The sequence below is a fragment of the Idiotropiscis lumnitzeri genome, chromosome 11 (assembly GCF_059441095.1).
Source record: "Idiotropiscis lumnitzeri isolate Australia: NSW breed Sydney's pygmy pipehorse chromosome 11, RoL_Ilum_1.0, whole genome shotgun sequence".
NCBI classification, from domain to species: domain Eukaryota; kingdom Metazoa; phylum Chordata; class Actinopteri; order Syngnathiformes; family Syngnathidae; genus Idiotropiscis; species Idiotropiscis lumnitzeri.
In genome coordinates this window covers 4,488,577-4,506,221 of record NC_142401.1, presented here as the reverse complement: position 1 = coordinate 4,506,221, position 17,645 = coordinate 4,488,577, and the positions used below count along the sequence as shown (strand labels likewise).

The following is a 17,645-nucleotide window of genomic DNA, read 5'->3' as shown; positions in this document are numbered from 1 at the left end:
AAAAACTCAACAACACTAAAGCATTGATATTTGTTAAGCTGTTCAAAGAGACGTTTTCTTGGCCACTTTTTTTTTTTTTTTTAGCTCATTTATCATCAACTGCCTCCACTTTCACCCCTCGCTCAGTCTGTCTCTTCTCCTCACAAGGTAGTCTCCTTCTCCAGATTTTTATCTGATGGGAGCTTTGCCACACTTTGCACTGAATACTATTTAGAAAGCCTCTCATATGTTCGACGCTACAACACACATTTGCTTGCACACGTACAGGACACACACGGACGGGATATTATGACCTTGCTAAAATGAGGGGAAAGTGGAAAATTTATTTATAGAGCCTTTGCTGCATGTACTGCACGGTACAGGCATCAGAATAAGAACAATAACGACATAATATACACATTCATAACGTGATTTATTATCCATCTGACCTAATTAAAAAGCACATTTTGGGAAACTCAAGTCCAGTTAATTTTAGAACAACATTATTACGCAACAGCCTTCCACCCATCATCTCTCATTTTCTCCTTTCTCTATTCTTCGATCCTAAACATTGATTGGTGCCTTCGGATCTTTTGATTTGTCCAGCTGAAGATTGCAAGCTGGAGTTTGATTAGTGACATACTGTTAATTGGGCAGTTTCCACCGCACTCCCCGAGCAAAGTTTTGCTCACACCTCTTTAGTGACTGAAAGAGTCATTAATGTGGAAACTGCAAACAATGGCTCTCTATACTTTGGCCAGTGATGTCAAAGAGTCTCTTCCTGTGTCGAATGAGCCCTTTAAACTCCGACGTCCATTTCCCAGGAGGTTGAGTTGTGTACAGATTGCAAAGGGTGCCGTCAACTAAAACAAGCCTTTTGGCCTCACACATGACCTGACAACTTCCGGGTCGTGCCACGATGGCTTTCCTGAGGGTCAATCAGAGTGCCAGCGTGCGTTTCACATGACCTCAAACCAAAGTTTTTATTGGTTTGGAATTTTAATTATAGTTAGTTTTAAATAGTTTTAAGGACAGGTTTAACATTTAGTTTTAGTATTAGTTTTTGTTTTAAAAAAAAGTGTTTTACAAGTGATGATTTTTTTTTTTTTAAATTACCTTGGCATGTATTGTGGAGTGAAAATTCAACAAAATATTATTTCAAAATTTTGACATTACTAGGGACAGTTTACGGTTTTAACAGTCAACAGTCACGAATTAGAATCACGCTAGGATGCCTTGTTCACCAAGTAGCAAACTTCTAAAGTTGATTTCCTGGTTGAATTACCGGTCAGAAGTATTAAACCTGTTTTGTTTTTGTTTTTTTAATGTATGACGCCTGCGTTGCGTTTGCGACTGAGTTAAATGCCAAGAGCAGGTGAGCCATTCAAGCCAACGCCACACGCAAACTCAGGAGCGACGTCATTTGCCGTCTCTTTTTTTATTGGCTGCTACCTAACGACAAACATTAAGAGGACTACAACTCCCAGATGACTGTTCGACCTTCTCCTCTTCCGGGAAACAGCCTCTCCGTTAATATCAACAGAAATGCGTTTAAAATCAACGCCAAAGGCTCATGTATTGAATTAATACCCACAGACGAAAACAAAGCCCGTTTCCTCTACAATTATGGTTTTAATTAGTTCTCTAAATGTAAAATGAAGTTTCAGTTAGTTTTCAATATCACGCAACCATTTTCTCCCCACGCACGCCGTACAACGCAGCGCTCATGTGACACGTGATCACAAGCGTCGGAATGTGTCCAAGTGGTGACAGCTGTTTGATGTGTGAGCATTCGACCGGGGCGGTTTGATGTCAACGTCTGACTCACGCGGGTTAATGGCGATGAGTGAGAGTGCAGGGGTCTTCAATGTGGCACTCTCCGTCTCTGACTATGCACGACTGAGGATCATCATCATTCGAGACATGCAATTACGCTGTGAGCTCATGAGATCAATCATTTGTCACATCCGGGGAGGGAAACACCCCCGCTAAGTGAGAGCGAGTACAATTAAACTCTCAAGTCAACATAATTCAAAGCTTAAATCGTCTTGGACAAAGCAAGTGCTTGTTCAAAATACATTTCCAATATCTAATGGATTTTAAGATCACAGATTGACCATTAATATCAGGATATTATTTGTGCTTTTCTGCTTATTGACATTGGCACTAAAAGTGACACTCCAAGTCACTTGTACAATGCAGCACTTTTCTTGAAAGAGATCTTATCAACTTCACCCAAACATTTTAAGCGGCATGAATTACCATAAGAGGAACATGTCCACAAGGCAAATTAATTAGGAGAATGTAGATAGCAGAGTCATAGATGAAAGAAGCTTGCCAAAATTGTTTCGTTTTTTTTTTTCTTCCCCCACTGGATAGGGGGCGTGTTATTTTCCTTTTTAAACAATGCAGGACTCAGCAGGACACAGAGCGGACATGACACAACATAGTATGCTGTCGTCATTACCAGTAAAAGGATTATGCTGCTGTAATGATCACATTCTGTATTTGTTCTCCCTTCACACTACAAAACGATTAATACATTTTCTTTCGACCAAACGTTTTAGGAACGATGGCATCAAATCAAAAGTTCAAAAGCTTTCATTTCACATGATTTACATCTCGATGTGTTCAACAATTCAGCACAGAGGACCTTTTGTTGAAATGAATTAAAAGTGACTAACATTTCTCATTTGGTGGCATAACTGTGACGTGTAATGAGTGCAGCAAGCCTGCGAGTCATGGACTTCACCAGGTTATTGCATTCTTCATTTGAAATGCTTTTGCAGGCCTTTCCTGCACACGCTTTTAGTTCTTGTTGTCGGTCACCTCTTCAGAAGGTGAAATGCATGCCAGGTGAATGACTTCCACTTTCCTTTTATTTTTTTACCTGATGAGTGGTTTGCAACGGGCCTGTATAGTTCTTCTCTGGAAATCTTAACAGCCATGTGAAGGTTGGCGATGATGTCACTGACTGTTTTTTTTTTTTTTTGCATGTTGTTGCCCTTGGAAAACATGAAGAGATGCCAGAGCTCCGAAAATATAATTCAATATTTGTGAACTTAAACTACAACTTGAAGCTGAGTTGTGGGACGGACTATTTAACAATCATTACGTCCGCTGGTTTTGCACACGCTCGCATAGTGAGAGAACATGAACCTTGTGGGCCCCCTCCGGCATAAAACGAAAGCCATATCTGCAATACGCTGCGAAAACGATAGCCCATTTCTCCCCATTTCTTGGCTTTTATTCCTTTTAATTCATGTCCCTTGCTGTCCTGCTCCTCTCAGTCAATATACTTCATGCTATCTCTCCAGTACCCTGATTGGTGGAACCGAACGCACAGGACAAATAAAAAAAAAAAAAAATAATAATAATATTCCGCATGTAGAAAAGTTTCTGCTGTAAAAACAATCTACACTAAATTGTCAGACTCTTTGAAGACAAAAACATGTCCTATTCATTTTACTTTGCTTAAATAAAAATGTCCCCTGCACCCCACCAATCACCCTTGTATTTAAAATGAGCGCTGGCGAAGGGGTTGCATTGCCGAAAGGCAGATCATCAAAGCACATTTAAAAAAAAAAAAAAAAGTCAATTTTTAATTCCTCTCTTCCGTTTCATTCCATGTCAGATAAGCCAACATGAATTGTTGCAATATATGGCACCATTCTCTGTTCTCAACACCTGTCCAGGTGCTCTGAAATGGGCTAAAATGGATAGATGAAAGGCTGTGTGACTACGATTGTTAAAAGTGCGCTTGAGAGACAGCCAAGAGACCCCAAACGGGGCCAAAACAAAGCAGTCTGGATGGTGTTTGCACAATGCGTGTGCGTGCGTGTGTGTGCGTGTGTGCAATTAGGGGTGGCAAGGATGGTAGATGTCAACATCTTGCCTTCACAGTGCCCATCTCCATTTGCATAATATCCATTCCTCATGAGCAACAAAGAAAAGACAGACATGGAGACACAAACTCGGCTTGATGAGAGAACAATGGTGTTCTCGTGCGGATTATTTTGTGGGAGCAAATATTCATCGTTTTGTATTTTGTCAGGTACTTTATTAGAAAAAAAAAAAAAAAAGTGAAACTTCGCCACAGCTCAGCTCAGCACCCCAACTTTGTCTGGGAAGAACACGACAAAGGGGGTCCTCGGTTTACGTTTCAGTAGCTAACACGCTAATAAGATCATGATTACGGGAAATATTTGGATGAAAAGCAATTCGAGACAAATAATCAGACTACAGCTACTAAAAAAACTCATATCATGACTTTTTTGTATTTACCTACGTTGACGAGAAGGTGATACCAGAATTTCGGCGGGGAAACTCCCGTCGCCACCAAATGCAGTGACCATGAACTCATTCACTGCCATTGACGGACATAGAAGCGCAAATATTATCTGAGGGCCAAAATCAAAGTATGTTTCCCAATGACGAGCAAATTTGGAAAACAAAAAAAGACCTCAGGGACAGGGAAGCAGCTGCACTTTTCGGGGTGATGGTGAAAGTATGCACACAGCTGGCAGAGGGGCAGGTGTAGCACAAGAGTGCTGATCTTTGGCTGAATTAGAACACGGAACGGCAGACAAAGATGGATGATGGATGGTATTGATACAGGCGGCAGAAGCCTGGCGTTATCTGGGCAGCACAAGCTAGACCTGCCCGGGTGATGGGTGGGCTGTCATCCCTTTGTTTATGGCCACCACCCATCTTTCATCTCTTATAAGCTGCAAAAGCTTAGATCACTCAAAACTGCCTCACCAGTCTTTGTCTCTTCATCAGCGACTAGAATCTTTTTTTTTCTTTTCTTTGACACGCTGTTTTCTTCTGCCGAGTTAGTTTCAGATGAACGGCCACAAACTTCTATAAAAGTTGATTTTGCTCTCAAGTGACTGGCAACGATGACACTATAAAAATATTTTCAACTTTCTTTACGACGTATACGGGAAGCGAAGGAGAGACGGCGGGGAGAAGACAAACCTCATCCAAGTTCTATCCCCACGAGTTGCACGCTTCCAATTAACGACGGGTTGGTTTATCAGTCTCCAATGGGTGATTGCTGTTTTTAATCATTTTCTTCCTCTACATGATTTACTCTCCCTCTATCAGTCTTTGCCGCCCTTATCGTCTACCCCCCCACCCACCCCCGCTCATCCCGCCTTCCTCGCCACCCCAGCCGCGTGGAGGGCTGCCTCCGTTCCACCACGTTCGTATGAAGCCTAACGAAAGTCAGGTCTGAATTTAAATGAAAACTTCAAATGTGTCGTCTTTTGACAACCGGTACGGAAAGTTTGACACTCATCGGGCAGACCCACAATTGTGCGTTTTTTTTGTTGTTGTTGTTGTTTTTTGAGGCAGTCTGATCATTTTGTAGCTAAGGAAAAATGGGGTAAAAGTACAAAATTGCCGTTAGGAACGCACCAAAAGGAACATTCTTGGTTGAAACGCAAAACTGAAAAAGGGGAAATCTGATGCCAAAAACTGAAACTGAAGTCAAATAATACAAAATCTTACAATAATAATAATAAAAAAAAAATCTAGTCATAGTTTGATACTAAATATTCAAGTGGGGTGTCTGTTCTATTTGGAGCAGTATTAGATACTTAATTACACTTTTCATGGTTACTACGACGAACCAACTATCTGTTCCTGAGGTTTTTTTTCTCCAAGAAATTCCCAATTTTTTTTTTGATGATAAAGGATTCGAAATTTCCTTAAGTAAAACCTGTAGTCTTTTTTTTTTTTTTCACAGAAAGAACTTTTGTTCAGGTTAATAAAATTCTGATATTTTTTTATATTGCAAAACATTATTTTATAGCGCTCAAAATGTTTGTTATCACCCACCACCGTAGACCTCCCACTAACCACCAAGCAGCTGAATCCACCGAGCACCGTAGTGAGTACGGAGTACGCCGCCGCTCTTTCTCACCAAATCGCAAGCACAGATTGCCCTGCAGACAAGCTCAAAGAGTTTTTGCTCACCAGTTTTCCGATCCGTAATTCTGTGCGATCATTACTAATCGGACCTAATTTACGTGACGTCAACCTACTCGCGGGATCCTTTGAGCGACTGTCGGATCCGCCTGCGCCCGACTCGAGTGGTATTACTCGTAAAAAAAAAACAAAAACAAGGACATCCTCTTTCTTGCTGCTTTTGTTTGCGTGATTGATTCGGACAACCAAAATGTACCTGTCACATTGATCGATTTGCCCCGTTGATGTGGTGCCGAGCGGAGGGGAGTTTAATCCCGCCGCCTTGTTGGCATGGTAATAAATGAGAGTCGGCATGCAGCTGACAGAAACGCGGTTGTATCTTCTTTCATTTACCCGACGTTTCACTCTGACAGAGACGCATCCGAAGGTGACACCCAACTGTAATGCTTCTGCTCAGTCACCTTTTGATGATTTGTATAACGTTCAGCGATTCTTGCGCCCGTGCGCCGAGACCCGATGCAGCCTCGGTCAAGGTGCTTTTGCAAATGGCGCAGTTATCTCCGTCCATGAGGTCGCCCGCTGCCTCATGAAGAGCAGAACACCACGAATTGCAATCTTGCGACTGGAGCAACGTGTGCGAGTGGCTTGTTGCTAGCCACATCCTCTTGGGTGGGCAATAACTCATCTCCAGGCAAGGAGAGGCCCTTATCTCCGTCGCCTTCCACAGGCCTGCCCGGTGCCCGCTCTGTCTTAGCAAAGGATTTTCTGCTGCCCACTGCCTGAGTTATAGATGGGAGGGGTTAAGGTGACAGAGTAGGCCTGTCTGTTGAGCTTGTCTTCCTGGATTTATGTTTGAATGTGCTGAGGAATTTTCAAGGTGTGTGCATTTATACGGTACACGCGTGCGTTTATATCCGAGATTAATATACACAAGTTGTGCCGGCTCGTCTTCATATATCTCATCTCATGAGGCCAAGTATTATTCTCGCAAGTTATTTAAACAAGTGAAGGGCATCTTTACAGTTGCATCTGAGCTTTGCCCCTCCCGCTTCCATGTGCATACTCACACAGTACACACACACACACACACACACACACACACACACACACACACACATCTCTCCACCCTTCTATCCCATCCACACCGCCTCTCTGTGTCATCTCGGCCTATCAATCAAAAATGTATTAAGTCCAGAGTCGGGGCCGATCAAAGGCAGAATTCCTGGGAGGAGAGCAGATAAGGCCTATCTCATTAATAAGTGCTTTACCATCGTAGAAGCCTGCGCGCCTCGCCACACCCTGCCTGCCTCCCTTTGATATCTAATTATCCATCCGTTTCATTCTGTCAGAGGAGGAGAGGGAAGATTCACAGTGTCATCGCAAGCAAATACCGGTGCGTGAGTGGATCACCATCGCAACGAGGGGCAGCGCCAAACATTTCGTCACATAGGAAATATCCAAATGTGAAAAAGAGTGACACGTGTAAACAAATGCAAATGAGACGTTCCTGCAAGAGAGACTGGGCTTACCCTCCGGAACGTCTGTCAAGCAGATAGATAGCCAAACAGGGTCCATTTTGAATGAGTTCTTGATCGACTTTATATCCAAACACCAGACTGCAGCGAAAACTAGTAAAAGATCGTACAGTACATTTCTCTTTCTCACTCTCTCATAAGGATGAACGGTTTAGCGTTTCGGGACGGAAATCGACGCGATTTTGAGATCGTCAATGCTGCATTTATTTTTTTGAAGGGCTCTTGTGCCCGACGCTCACGAAGCAGGTCACACTAACTAGCACTGTACTGATTTAAAAAAAATAAATCAATCAAAAAAAAGCGTTGTGCTGTCGCCAGTAGTACCTGAATTGATTTATTTCACTGCTGCATGAATGCTAGGCTCCAAGCTAGCTTGCGCCGCAGCAATACGGACTTTATTTGTACGATGTGCAAGTCCGTGCAGAGCAACTGCGTGATGCGGATCGTCTCCTCCGTGGTGACAAATAAACTACCCCAGTAACAAGTAGCGTTTTAACCGAGGAGGCGAACGATGAACCGCTAAGCGCGCTAATCGCTAAAGTGAAATACAGAGTCGGGAAAGACCCAAAATAAGTGTTTAGGTGTACAGTCGACTTTTAACACAAGTCTAGAACCGCGTTAAGGGTGGAAAGCCAGCAGCTATGAAAAGCAATGTTTAATTCCAATCAATACGTATCGAGACATAAAATAAGACGACGGCTACATTAGCAATTTAGCAGACGCTCTCATACCGGAACACATAAACGGCTGACGTCATCACGACGAAGGGGTTCGATGTCAAACGCATATTAAATATTTATAATCTCATCAATAATATTTGCACCACAGAATACTGAGTTTTGAGATCATTAAATTATATATTTTAATCAATTTAACTTTGCAATGGGAAAAATATTTTATAGACAATCTGACATTTAAATACAAAGAACACGCACATTAGTACGGAATGTAAAACATTTTGGGGTTTAAAAAAAAATGCATTTTTATTTACACAATTACATATAAATGAAAAAAATTATACTTGACAGCAAATATTTTTAAAAGCTTAAGAACTGCCCCACTCACAAAACCTCTTCAGTGTCCTTGCATTATTACAGTAATAGTTTTTGTTTTCTGCCATGTTTGTAAATCTCACTGAACATTGTGAAGAAAAATCACAAATTAAATCGAAATCGCAATATGTGCCCGAAAAATCCCTACTCTCTCGTAGGAAAGAAATGTAAGAGTAGCCGAAAGAATGCCGTTTGGCGCTGATGAGGGATAAGACAATAGTGGGTGAAGGAAGTAATGAGCAATAAAACCATCAAAGTAAATACCGGGGAGCGGAGACAATGGAAGGCGTGGAGCGTACGAAGCAGGTCGATGCATGCAGAGGAATAACAAAAAAAGGAACAGGCCATTTGGAGAAAGGCGAGAATTAGGAGCAAAAAAAAAAAAAAAAAAGACGAGGGCATTCTTTTGCATTTGCTTCTTGGTTTTCTGTAAGAGTAGCTCAGGAAGATAAGGCTAAAAAGCTCCATCGGTCTGTTGCGGAACAATCCGTTCTGTGTCTTCCGCTAACGCTCTCTCAGTACTGCCGACGATGCGGCCTCCCTCTCGGTCTAATGGCGCAACTCGGATTTCCAACGATGCCTCTTGTGATACGGCTCATCTCTGTCGGGCATGGTGTAGTCACATCACTCGTCCGATATGATACACTATCATACCATAAAGACAAAACAAGCCCGAAGCCAATTGTAACCAAAAAAAAAAAAAAAAAACTTTCATGAGGAAACCTTCAAACCAGTGTCATTTATTGATACAAAGAATGACGATTCAAAGAAGTATGAAACAGGCTGAAACGACGTCTTCAGAGCGTGTTCAAACCTTTGCCTGTAATCTCTCCGAGCAGAACCAGAAGACAAACACCACAAACTGAGGATTTAGAAGAACAAAACCGACACAAAACACAGACCCAAACGCTTCACAAAGACTCCAAAGTCTACCACGCCGTCCCGTGTCTTATTCCGAGAGAAACCTTCATCTCAAGGCATGTCTTGTTCGAAAGAGACTTTCTTGAAGACGAGAAAGGAGGCGTGTCAAAGATATGGGTCACAATGTTTACAAAGAGCGCTTTTAATCCAATCATAGGGTACCCCTGCTTTTATTCCCCATTCCGTGGGATTAAAATAAAATGAAACATAGGAAAATACAAATTAATTTTGGCGTGAGCTTTGTTGTTTTGAAAGGGATGGATGCTCAGAAGTCAAAAGAGAAATTAAGACAATGCGAGTTTTTTTTTTTTTTAACAAATGCGTGTAAAAATAATCGCTGAAGATTCAAATATTTGACGTGATTCGATCAGGCAAAAGTTTTCAATAAATAATCAGAGGCGGGTATTTGTTTCGTCTCGTCTCTCTCTGACCTGTTGTGAAACTGCCTGCCTGAGGGTTTGAATAACCGGCTGGTGCCAGGCTGCCTCACCTCAAGGCCTTTTGGGAGATGAAGAAGAGGTCAGCTGTGTGTCGTTGTGTGTGTGTGTGTGTTTATGCAAATATACATATATACATACCAAGAGAAAGAGATATGTCATTCATGACACCACACGACTATTCAAAAGGATAAGCACGACACAATACGGGAGCTAGCAAAAACTTTTTTTTGCGACAGTTTACTTTTTCTCCTTCTCAAAATCAGTTCAAAAATATTTCAAATTAAACCAGCAAAAGTTAAGCGGAAACACACAGAGGAGAACCTCCATTAATCTCTGATCATCCATTCTAGCATAAACTCCACACAAGGCGGCGAGAAGTGTCTCATCTTAACAGGATTTGACGTCTTCTCAAGATGGCGGATGTTTGTTACTCTTCTCCTGTTTTTTAATTTAAGACAAAAAGCTATATTGGCATTCTGCTTCAGCACGTTTAGCTTTTGAATGGCTGTGTCGCAACGACAAAGTGAGAGTAGAGACACGCAAAACTAGCCCAGCACGTACTTGTTTGACCAGAACGCATCAGTTAACGTAACAAGATGATCATTTGTGAAAAGGGTGCCGCGTATTAATCCACATGCGGTGTGTCTTTCACAACAAGAGCATAATACAGGAAGTAATATTTGAATTGTGAAAATGTTAAATAACCTCATTTGGGTATGTAGACTATCATTTGTACTATGATTGAATTGTAAAGCCGCTGAATGATAGGACAAAACATATTTTAAATCTCTATTTTTCCTCTTTTTTTTAAAAAAAATAAATAAATAAAAAAATCACTTGTGTATACATTTTATGGAGGGTGTCGTTAACCCCTCCTGATATACGTGTTATGAATTCATGGCAAAGGTAATATTTGATCATTTGTTTCATGGGAAATGTATTTATTTTAATTTTGATTTTTGTTGTTGTTTTGAGTGAAAACAACGCAAGTGCACTTTTGAGACACTGAAAAAAATTTCTTTGTGGGCCTATTTGAGATTTATATTTGAGTTTGTTTGCGACAAAAAAGGTGGTTCCTTCAAGGATTTCCCTCAAGTCTCATTGAAACCCACTCGAACAAGATTTTTTTTTTTTTTTTTTTTTTTTTAAACGCTGCCGCAAAAACACAGCCCACTAAAGCTGTTGCAACATACTAAAACTAGTTTGTCCACCTTGCCAATCCAGCATTGCTTGGTGCAAGAGCAGACCGCCGACTTACAAGCAGATGAAAGAGAGGTCAACCTGCAGGGATGAACCTCTTCTAAGGCTGACCAGAGTCAGAGGGGTTGCCTACCTGGGTGGCACGGCACGCACCCCCATATGAACAGATCTGGTTGTGATTTAGTCGGCTGGACACTAAGACACCGCAGAGTCTTCCTTCATTTTCTTTTCTGTTCCCAGGATATGTTGGCTAACGTGGTTTGGAAGGGGTGACGGCGAGGTCAGGGGGGCTCCAGTCGACTGTGCCCCGAGGAGGAATCCTGGGGAGGGACAGCAGAGTGGTAGTCCAGAGAGAGGGGTGGAGGGGGGGGGGGGGCCCTCTGGGACCCGGGGCCCCTCCCAAATCAAAAATAAACAAACAGAGTGGTCCTCTGATCTAATCTGGCTAAACTAAAACCCTCCAAACCCCGCCCAAAGCAGCTACTACGCTGGACATTGGATTGTTTTGGGTCGTTTTATAAAAAAAAAAAAAAAAAAAAAAAAAGTAATTGACTGTCTGTCTGTCAAAAGGCAACAAAATGGATTTTAATGGATGAAATTACAAAAACTCTGAATCGATTCATTAATCGAGGGAAGTCACATTCGTACATTTGCGAGAGAGCGTCAACGTTTTTTGGCTCATTTAATTCTCAACGTAAACATTCCATCACGGTGAGCAACAGGCACAGCATTTTTTTTGGGCAGTTTGGACACCAGACTAAACTTGACTAACCGGCATCCCCACACAACACAATGCTCAACGATTTCCCTTTCCTCTGCATCGAGCGCACCAATGGCAGCGCAGCGTTGGGTCAGCTGGCCGACCAGAGACGATGAGAGTGAGATTAGACCAATCAGGGGTCACGCTCAGGTTATCACAACCACTGGAAAACTAAAACAGATGGAGAACATATTCCAGCACTACTCAACATCTACTGTCGGACTCGTATCTTTTGGGCCTGTGTTCTCTTGCTTCACCGGACTGGAAGAATGTCAGATTTAGCTCTGATTTGGAATTTGCGGGCATATTATTTTAACAGCCGTTGCGATAATAACCTGACGGGCAACACGCTAATGCACAAAATAAATAACATGAAAAAAACAATTTCAATGAGTTTAATATGTGATCTGTATATTTCACGGCCATTTTGACCACATTCAAATTTTACACATGCACATTTTCGGGGGCTGAGGCTTTGTGAACAAGCCACTTTGTGTCCCCCCCCCCAAAAAAAAAATGCACTAATGCCGAAAACAAAGCTCAAGTGATGTAATCCTTTGAACAAAAACCCGACATACTGCCCAATCATCCACAAGTCTTTTTACGCCACCCCACAGCCCCCCCCCCTTACACAAGAACAAAAATTTCTTTCGCAAGTTTTCTCAAAAACCCCAATCCTCTCTCTCATGGTGTCCAAGCTTTGTTTCGCTTGTTTTGTCTATTTTTATATATCGTTGCCGTCCTTATCTGCTCATCAGAAATTCAGCTCCCCAGTGCGGATAAAAGCGTCTTTTGCTCCGTCGCCCGCCACCCCCCTTTTTGCACCGAGATGACAAGTTGATGAGCGGTGGCACGGCACGACGACACCAGATGCTCATCACGACGGCAAAGCAAACAAACAAAAACACCAGCGATAAACTGATGGAAATATGTACGTCTTATCACAGATGCTAATTGTTTCCGTGTGGGAAGGGAAGGCGGTGGAGGGGGGGGGCACTCAAGGGAGGCGAAAGAGGAACTTGAGAATATCCCGCATGTGCCTTTGGCCTGCGCCTGACTTCAGAGCTAAGCCCTCTCTCAAGAGAGGGTCAACACCAGGTTCAACTTTTCACCTCGGCAGCGCTAGAGAAGACACTAAATACCGAGGATTACACCGCGGCCCGCTGCAATATTGTCTGGCCTTCCACTTTGTTTTGGAGGACGCACAACTTTCACAACCTCCCATTTCAGTCAGGCACTTTCAAAAACAATACAAACGCCGCAGCAAATCATCCACATTAAATTGGTGCAGTTGTTTCATCACAACACAACATAAGCAAAAAATAAAATAAAATAAAGAACTAAAAGCAATGAAATAAACCAGCTTGAAATTGTGATGGTTCACAATTTTTTCAGCAAAACTGCACAACAATGTATATTTCAAATCTGAACTCTTAACCACCATAACTCACGAATTCTTATTTCGGCATGGATGGGTGAGGTTAGCATTATAATGAGTAGCCTTTACCTGATCCGAAGTTTTGGACCCGATAACCAATCAGTGCCTTTAAATAAATAAATAAGATCACCAATCTGATCACAAAATGGACAAACATATATTTTTTTTGTTTATTTACTGTATATACTTGTTTGCTGAGTATCAACAGAGCATCCAACGTGCTTGCTCATGTTTCGCAATCTTTGCAATGCCCCAAGGAAGGAAAGGAGGAAGAAAAGAAAACACACTGAGTGATTTAAAACATTTACAAGCTCACAAACGAGTAGAACAATGTAGTTAATTTCCAAAAATAATCATTCAAAATTATTTCAATAAAGAATTTGACTTGTGGATTTATGAGTTGTAACTCATTCAAGTGGGATGCTGACATTGTTTTGTATTGACGGACATGGCACTTTTTTGCATTCATCTTTGAAGGCAGCGAGAGCAATTTAGGTCATCACATGAAGTGACAGTTGCAATATATCTTTATTTGTTTCACGAAGAAAATGTACAACTGTATAACTGTGGACAATTGAGTTAATGGAGTTACGCTCTCTGAAATATGCGTGGGGGGGGAATAACAATCAATCGTCTTTCGGCTCATGGTGAGGTCTTTTTGCAGCATAATCCAAAATTGTGAAAATTCTGTGGCTTTGGCCAACATGCAGCGGTGTTCCCAAGCAGAAACGCACACAAGTACCTTCTCCTTGCAGGAAAAGAAATTTAATACAACCGTTACATGTTGACAGGGAGCAGCAAAATCTAGAAGTGGCAACCAAAATTTCTTGGTGGTGACTCGCCACGGGCAAAAACATGTGGCCGTAACGTTTCAGTACAGCCAGTCACAAAATGCAAGAAAATTACTTTTAAAGAATTAATAAATAATCGGCCTATCTGAGATAGTCGATCGTATCAGTGTAAAGTCTCATAATGAGAGTGAATCAGCGGAGCGGGGACAGTTGCAGTTCTGCTCGTAAGTTTACAAACCCTTGGCACAATTTGTAAGATGCGTATCGGTTCTATTTTATTTTTAATGGCATTCAAATTCACTTCAGAATCATAAAGCACTATAAAAAAAAAAGAAACACGAAAAATAAAACAAAAACGTGTTCCATCAGTCATATTTTTCCCAAAAATATTTCACAAATTCTGCCAAGGCAATTTATAAGCACAACAATATGTGACAAACAATTATTACAATGCATGCTGGGACTTGCCAATATTTTATGCCAACTTGGTGGTATAGATTTGGCAAAATAAATAAATAATAATTAAAAAATAATTATATATATATATATATATATATATATATATATATATATATATATATATATATGTGTGTGTGTGAAGCATACAGTGTTGATTTTTTCCACTTTGTGTGCTTCTCACGGTAAACCGACAATTTAAGACAATTAAAAAAAAAAATTATCACAACATTTAGCAACAGCTTTCAGTTCAAATTTGAACAGACAAAAACTCAATTAGGAGCACAATGCTACCCTCCTGTTGCATATCGGGTGGCAAGTCACAAAAATGTGCAACACACACACACACAGACACACAGAGCCGGTTTCTAGGTGTGCGGGTACAGGTATGTGCCACCAGTTGGGCGTAAATGCACAGACAGGCAGCCGGCTGGCTGGCGTCAGAGGCAGCGCGGCCGCCACAACACACCCCACGCCGAAGAGCCGCATACCAGGCGCCCACATTGCGCGCACACAATGGGCACTCAGTGCTCTGTATCACGCACCAGCAGCATCAGCAATGCAAAATATTCACACAGACGTGCAGGGGAGGAGGGACATGAGAGGTGAGGACGGAGGAAAAACTTCAAAAAGTTGGGGTTCAAAAGGGACAAGAAGTTGGACCGTCACGTTGGGTCCGCCAATGGCCAAGAACACTTTTTTCCCCCAATTGAGGCCATCCAGATGAGCAACTTACGATTGAATGTCATGTAAATTAGCGTGGGAAATATTGATGTTATATTTTTGACAAGAAGCAATTACAGCAAATGTGTACGTCTTGATTCAAAAAACATTTGTAAAAGACGTTTGTACTGTTTTGCAAATTCAACACATTTTAGCTGCTGCTTCAGCCAAATTCATGTTACAGTCGGTCATTTAATTATGGGGGGAACAGATCACTTGGACAAACATACATTTGCTATGGTGGTAAATAATTTAAGATTAACATGGTATATGCTATGAGGGAAAAATAATTACAAATTGAGTAATATACAATGATATACTAATTATCGGTTGGGCCAATTATCTGCGCTGATATTTGACATTTTAACACAAATGGCCTTTTTAAAATCTCTGCCAGCCAATAAAATATAATGTTAAAATTGGGTAAATATTTTTTTATGTAAACTTTTAGCTAATTTGAGAGATCTTCCAGAGCCTGGAGACTTGCTGCATTGTTTTGTTTTTGTCACAATTAAAAACAAAGCCAAGTGAAATATTAACATTTCAGTGGTATTGGAAATTGTATTTTCTGTAGAAAACATCTGGCAGCAACTGGTATTTACTTGTTTAAGTTTTCATTGTGCCATGAATTCATTTTCAATTTCACCGCACATTGAACTTTCGAAGACATGCTGCTGAGCTTGGCCGCTTCCTGCATGGACTTTTTGTTAGAATTTTAAAACAAAGAAGTCTGTTGGCTAAGATGAAAAGAAAATTGGTATCGGCCCTGGAAAAAAAAAAAAAAACATATCGGTCTAACCTTAAATGGTATGACCGAAATTATATTTTTCGTACAATTACAGTAAAGACATTTTGCATACTTGATCGAGAGTTTTAGGGTGGATTTATGCAGTTCTCGCCATATTTTGTGTCATAGTTATAGCACCAAAAATTAAAGCTATTATTAAAAATGACCTATTATTACTATGAAAGCTATGAAATTATTGTGTAAGCTTGTTCATTCAGCCTGCAAAAAAGTATGTTCAGTACCTGGAGTTGGGACTTCACTCAGACCTTCCACGGTTCACTGCTGCCCTCTGCTGGATGAAGAGGAGAAGTTCAAATGGGCACCCTCCTTCGGCTGGACAACATCCTTTTTTTTTAAAGCTTCCTCCTGCCCCGGCTGACCAAATGTTTCTAACCTTATGGGGGATCAGGGGGATGAACAGCGGAGATGTTAATGTCAGCCATGTGTGAAGAAGTCGCTTGAGCATTTTCAGCGAATACAGTGGGGCCCTCTTTAAGTATTGCCGACACCCTGAGCCCTGCACATCTGGCGTTAATCACTAACACACACACTCACACACACTCACACTTACACACAGACAAACACTTGTGCAAAGACCCCGTTAAGAAAATCCTTCTCAACTCCTGAACTTACAACATGACTAGGGTTAGCACACGTGCTCTGGATCTAGTCACACCACAGCAAAGTAATAAGAGCTGCAAGGTTGAGACAGCATTGGACATGCAAGCAGTGGGAGAGAAGATGCTTGCTCGGTTGTAAACAATACAAAAGATAATTATAAAAGTCAGCAATGACCACGTGAACAGGAGGAAGTGAAGCTGGATTTTGACTTGCAAATCCGATTCCAATTGAATTATTGATCACAAGGAAATTATTTACTTTTGGACCCTTTAGGGCCACCGTACATCCTACATTTTATCTTAAGTTTAATGTTTGGTTACACTTAGCACTTATCGTCGCTAACCATTTGTCCATCGTGATGCTTACCTCTAAACGTGACTGCCCTGATATTATGTCATTGAAAGTTTAGTCAACATTTTCTGGAAATAAATGTCTTAAACAAAACTTTTTTTTTAATCTAAGCAGCTATCATATGATAGACAGGCTTCAGCCCCGTGAGAAGAAGAAAATGTTTTAAGGCTTGCTTTGTATTTTCTGCTTTTTTTCCCCCCCATTTCTTTTGATAGACACACATTACACGACACGAAATCCACTTCTTAATACTTCGAGTATCATGTCAAAAAACACAAAATAACCGAAGAGGAGGACTTGGTTTGCTCTCAACCAACTATTCTTTTTTTTTTTTTTTATTAAGATTCCAAGTTGCAAAGTGTCTCAGCTAGTCGACGGGTTTTGTACAACTAGTTAGCTTGTATAAAATGGTGTTCTTTGGTGTTTACTTGCCTTTCAATTGTCGCTTGGTGTCGGTTATACCACCTCGACCGCTCGAACGACTTTTTCACCTTACGTTTATGAGCAGAAAAGTATGGCAACTCATTTGGACAAAATACTGTCTCAGCTAGAGGTCCCTTTTTGTAATGTATAAATAGTGTTTAATGTTTCAGTATATTTTCCACAACTTGCTCTTCCATAAAGAGGACCTGAAAAAATCAATATTTACTGTTTGAT

The 17,645-nt window shown here is 41.1% G+C and overlaps 1 long non-coding RNA gene across 1 annotated transcript in view; it reads right to left on the bottom strand.

The window, feature by feature from the left end:
* The window catches only part of LOC148326902 (uncharacterized), a 60,076-nt gene extending 42,552 nt beyond the window's left edge, over positions 1 to 17,524 (bottom strand). The window contains exons 1-2 of the long non-coding RNA XR_015845812.1: positions 17,421 to 17,524; positions 16,259 to 16,410 (exon numbers count right to left, since the gene is read on the bottom strand). This is a non-coding gene — a long non-coding RNA (uncharacterized LOC148326902). The remainder of the gene's footprint in view (positions 1 to 16,258; positions 16,411 to 17,420) is intronic.
* Between the last annotated feature and the right edge of the window lie 121 nt (positions 17,525 to 17,645).